General features: G+C 35.1%; 1 non-coding gene across 1 annotated transcript; it reads left to right on the plus strand.

The window, feature by feature from the left end:
- The first annotated feature begins 5,310 nt into the window (after positions 1–5,310).
- LOC128034348 (small nucleolar RNA R71) lies at positions 5,311–5,412 on the plus strand. The gene has a single exon (XR_008190475.1). It is a non-coding gene; the product is annotated as a small nucleolar RNA R71 (small nucleolar RNA).
- Positions 5,413–5,927: the final 515 nt, after the last annotated feature.

A 5,927-nucleotide genomic window follows, 5' to 3' on the forward strand; every position in this document is an offset into this window, starting at 1 on the left:
TACACACTTGAGTTTAATTGAAAACATGATCAACTGAGGCACAAAAAATATAGACATGATTTAAACAAACTTTATTAAATAAATGCAATCATCCTAGCTAAACAAAATTAAGCTACCATTTTTTATGACAAGATAATAAAGCACATTGCAAACATGATCAAAATCAAAATAATAAAGTAAATGAAGAATAAACTGATAGGTAATTTCGTTCTTTTTGTTGTACCACAAAATTAAACTAAACTATGAAAATAAACTAATTAGTACTTGGGCCAAATTGACCCTCTTTACTCAAAATAAAGACAATTAAAATTGCAAAATTAAAATTAAAATTAAAAACTTTTGGATTACTTAGAAAATTCCTTCTCAAAAAATTAAATCAAATTAATATCATAGGAAAGGTAAAAGGGTCACAAACGATCTCGCTTAAGTTCCAATCTCCTTAGACAGACTTAATTTAATGTATTAATTCAAAAAGATTATTTCTAAGTGTGCCCTTTATTAAAAATAAAAGCATAAAAATTAAGTGTCTATTAGATTGAATGAGGTTTCAACTCGCTCGACTTCACCATCCCATTAGTGTTTGAGATGTTGACCATTAACTTTAAACATACCTCCATCGTTGTTGTACTATTCGACGAATCCATATGGATAAACTTTGTAGATGGTATAAGGTCATTTCCATCGGAATTTTAGCTTTCCGGGAAATAACCTAAGTCTTGAATTAAACAACAACACTTTCTGACCTTCTTTGAATTCACGAGGTTGTATACGACTCACATGCCATCTCTTAATATTTTCTTTACACATCTTGGCATTCTCGTATGAAAATAACCTCAACTCCTCCAACTCGTCAAGATGTAACATTCTTGTTTTACCAGCTTGCTTGAGATCCAAACTTTATTATTTCAATTCTCAGTGAGATTTATTTTTCATCTCAAGTGGCAAATGACATGCCTTTTCGAAGACTAACTGATAAGGAGTCATTCCTAAATGTGTCTTAAAAGTTGTTTGGTAGGCCCATAAAGCATCATCAAGCCTCCGAGACCAATCTTTTCTATTAGATTGCACCACCTTCTCAAAGATTCCTCTGGTCTCACGATTTACTCGTTCAACTAGCCCATTTGACTGTGGATGATAGGTAGTGGCAATTTTTTGTTTCACATCGTGCTTGTCAAGCAACCACTTAAGCCATTTGTTTACAAAGTGCGATTCTTCATCGCTAATTATAGCTCTAGGAGTCCCAAACTGTGTAAACACATGTTTATGTAGGAATCATATTACTACCTTAGCTTTATTCATTGGGTATACTTCAGCTTCAACCCACTTGGATATGTGGTCGATGGCCATGAGGATATACCTGTTACCATAAGAAGAAGGAAACGAGCCTAGAAAATTTATTCTCCATATGTCAAATAATTCTACCTCCATAATGTTTGTTAAGGGCATCTCATTCCTCCTTGATATGCTTCCGGTCCTCTGGCATCTATCACAATTTTTCACATATGCATACGTATCCTTGAACACTGTAGGCTAAAAAAATCCTGCTTGTAAGATCTTCGCTGCAGTGCGGGAACCACTAAAGTGTCCCCTACTTGGAGATGAATGGCAATGGTACAAGAGCTCATCAATTTCACTTCTAGCTACGCACTTCCTGATTATGTTACTTGCACATTGTTTAAACAAAAATGGATCCTCCCAGAAATAATACCGGCTATCATGAAGGAATTTCTTCCTTTATTGGTATGTCATTTTTTGAGGAATTATTCCACGTACAAAATAATTTGCATAATCAGCAAACCAAGGTATTTTATGAATTCGGTTTACCTCTAAGATATGCTCATCTAGAAAATTCTCATTTATAGGAACAAATGAATGAGTTACCTCATTTTTTTCAACCTCGACAAATGATCAGCTACTTGATTTTCAATACATTTTCTATCTTGGATCTCAAGTTCAAATTTGTGGAGTAAGAGTATCCATTGAATTTGCCTCGATTTAGCATCTTTCTTTGTGAGTAAGTATTTAATGGCTGCATGGTCAGTAAAAACAGTGACTTTCATACCTATGAGATAAGAATGGAACTTGTCAAAAGTAAAAACTATAGCAAAGAGTTATTTTTTAGTTACCGTGCAATTGAGTTGGGCTCTTGTCAAAGTTCTACTTGTATAGTAGACAGGGTGAAATATATTGTTCCTTCTTTGACCCATCACAGTTCCAACAGCAAAACTGCTTGCATCACACTGCAACTGAAAAGGTAAGTTCCAATCAGGTGTAACAATTTTTAGGGCTGAGATTAACTGAATTTTTCACTCTTCAAAAGCTTCCAAGCATGCTTTGTCAAACTAAAAAATAGTATATTTCTCTAACAGCTTACATAAAGGCTTAGAAATTTTTTAAAAGTCCTTTATAAACCTTTAGTAAAATCCGGTATAGCCTAAGAAACTCTGAACTCCTTTCACACTAACTAGAGGTGGTAACTTTTAAATCATATCCACCTTTGCTTTATCAACTTCAATTCCTCTTTGGAAATTTTATGCCTTAAGACAATTCTCTCATTAACCATAAAATAACATTTCTCCCATTTAAGGACAAGATTTGTCTCATCGCATCTTTTAAGTATCTTAGCCAAATTAATCAAACAAATATCATAAGTATTACCAAAAACAAAAAAAAAATCATCCATAAAAATCTCAACAATATTTTCTACCATATCAGTAAATATTGCCATCATGCATCGCTGAAGTGTGGCAGGTGTATTACATAAACTGAAAGGCATTCGCCTAAAACCAAATGTATCGTACGGGCAAGTAAAAGTGGTTTTGTGTTGGTCTTCTGGGGCTACAACTATTTGGTTATATCCCGAATATCCATCTAAAAAACAATAATATTCGTTACCTACTAGTCGATCTAACATCTGACCCATAAAAGGCAGTAAAAAATGATCCTTCCGAGTTGCTTTGTTCAATTTTCTGTAATCAATACAGATTCTCCAACTTGTGATAGTTCTTACTGGGATTCATTCTCGACAATTGTGATTCTGCCTTTTTTCAGTACACATTATACCGAACTTATCCATGAACTATCTTAGATGGGGTAGATAATTCCTGCATCTAACTATTTGATCACTTCCTTTCAAACTACCTCTTTCATGATAGGGTTGAGTCTTTTTTGCCCATCAATCCTAGCTCTTTCACCCTCCTTTAGGATAATTTTATGCATATAAAAAGAAGGGTTTATACCTCGAATATCAACTATGGTCCAATCAATCGCCTTTTTAAATTTCTTTAAAACTTCGATCAATTGCTCCTCTTGGTATTAATTCTACTGAAACAATCATAGGAAAAGTATAACAGTTACCTAAATAAATGTATTTTAAATGGGAAGTACCTTAAGTTCGATTTTGGGTGGTTCCTCGATTGACAACTTTAGTTGCGTCAATTCCTGAACTTCCAATTCTAGTGGTTCAAACTGTGCTAGTTGAGCATAATCCCTCGGATTGGCTTCCATCAAAGTCATGTTTTCATTACCTTTTTTATCTTCTAATGGTTCAGACCCTAAAGTGTTCTCCAATGGGTCTTCAAAATTGTTCTCCCATTCTATAGAAACTAAGGTTTCTAGCTCCTCCATTACAGAACATTCCTCCATCGGATCAGGAAATTTCAAAGCTTTAAGAACATTAAATGTTACTTGATCATCCTAAACTCTCATCATGAATTCTCCTTTTTGCACGTATATCAATATTCTTCTCGTGGCTAGATAAGGTCTCCCTAGGATGACTGACACTTCCTTATCTGCTTTAAAATCTAAGACAATAAAATCAGTAGGAAAAATGAATTTATCGAATCTTAACAAAATATCCTCGACTCTCCTTCGAGGTATGCTAAAGATTGATCCGCCAGTTGAAGAGTCACAGTAGTGGGTCTTGTTTCGCCTATTCCCAACAGTTTGAAAATAGCCTTAGGCATCAAGTTGATGCTCACTCTTGAGTCGCACAAAGTTTTACCACCGTAAGATTATATGATATTACAGGGTATAGTAAAGCTTCTAGCGTCCTCCAGTTTTGAAGGAAGCTTGTTCTGTAAGAACGCACTACACTCCTTCATTAAAGCTAAAACCTTATACTCACTAAGTCTTTTTTTTCTTGGATAGGATGTCCTTCATGAGCTTCACATAATTGGGCATTTTCTCTAAAGCCTCCACCGACAGAATGTTGATGTGAAGTTATCTTAGAACGCTAAAAAATTTCTTGAATTGCAACTCATGTTTCTGCTTATTTGATGAAACTTTTAAGGGTATGGAGGTGATAAAAATTTTGGTTGGACCGGACAAATTTTCTAAGAAGATAAGTCTGCATCTAAAGAAGATGTTAGTTTTTCAGAATTCACTAGTTTAGGTTTTACCTCATCAGACTTTGTAAGTTCTGGCTCAGCTGGTGTAGGAATTCCAACTGTTGGTTGACTTGCCTCCTTCTCAATGGGTTCATCTTCAATCACAACATCCTTGGGTTCCAATGTCTTACCACTTCATAAGGCAACTACTTTGCAATGTTCCTTATCAAATTTCTTAGATTTTCTGTATCGCTCGGTAAGGATCCTTGTAGTCGGTTACAGCTCCGTAGCTAACTAACCCGTTTGGTTCTCCAAATTTTTTAGTGTTGCTACTTGGCTTTGGATTAAAGCATCATTCTTCATCATGTACGCCTTTAACAAGTTCTCCAAACTGTTGAATGACTCAGCTTGTTATGGTTTTGGGGCGTGTTGATTGAATCCCTAGGATTGGTTAGGTTTATGTTGCGTGTAAGTGTTATTTGGTTCATTTCCTTATTTACCCCAAGAAAATTTTGGATGGTTGCACGATGAAGGATTGTAGAAGTTAGACGGTGGTCCGTGTCCACTTTTATTTTGGTATTGATTTCCTACATAATAAACTAACTCGGGATTTGATAAACAATTCTCGAAAGAATGACCATCATCATAGTATACGCAGGAAACAACATCAAACTGACTTGGTGATTGAGCTGTAAAAGTATTCAAACCATTAGCGGTAAACTGTTTCAACATTGAAGAAATAGAAGATACCTGAGCTGAAAGTGATGTAAGTGCATACACTTCTTGCACTATGGCTAATCGTCTTCTTGAAAATGCTCAATTTGTTGGCCATTGATAGTTGTTACTAGCGATCCTCTCAATGATCCCGTAAGCCTCATTATAAGACTTAGACAAAATCACACCATTCGTAGAAGCATCTACCATCAACCTTGTGTATGTGTTGAGACCATTATAAAACATCTCTAACTGGATGCAGTGTAGAATCCCATGATGAGGCCACTTACAAAATAATTCTGTGAATCTCTCTCATGCCTCATACAAAGATTCGTTATTGTTGAAAAGTGGTTATCTCATTTCACAATTTAGCATTTTTGCTAGGTGGGAAATATTTAACCAAAAATCTTTCTGTTAATTCTTGTCATGTAGATATTGAACTTGGTGGAAACAAATTAAGTCATGCTCATGCTCAATCTCGCAACGAGTATGGAAACGACTTCAACCTCAATTAGTCTTTAGTCACACCGACTATCTTAAACAAATCGCTCACTCCATAAATAATCGAAGGTCAAGGTGTGGATTTTATGTGGACATTCCACAAGCTAGCCCACCATTTGGAGCATTTGAAACATCATTGGTTTCAATTCAAATTGAGGTGCTTAAATCTCTAGTCTCCTAATTCCTGAATTTAATTCATTAAAGAGTGGCACAACGTACTATCTTATGGCACAATCCCTATCATCAACAATAAGGATTGGATTTTGCACATGATAAGCTTCATTTCCTTATCCATCATTTTGGTTTCCAATGTCCATATCGACTCAGGTAATAAATAGATAATTCGATCTATGCTCAAAAACACCTGAAAAATAAATCACAAAA

The sequence above is a fragment of the Gossypium raimondii genome, chromosome 10 (assembly GCF_025698545.1).
Source record: "Gossypium raimondii isolate GPD5lz chromosome 10, ASM2569854v1, whole genome shotgun sequence".
Lineage (NCBI taxonomy): Eukaryota > Viridiplantae > Streptophyta > Magnoliopsida > Malvales > Malvaceae > Gossypium > Gossypium raimondii.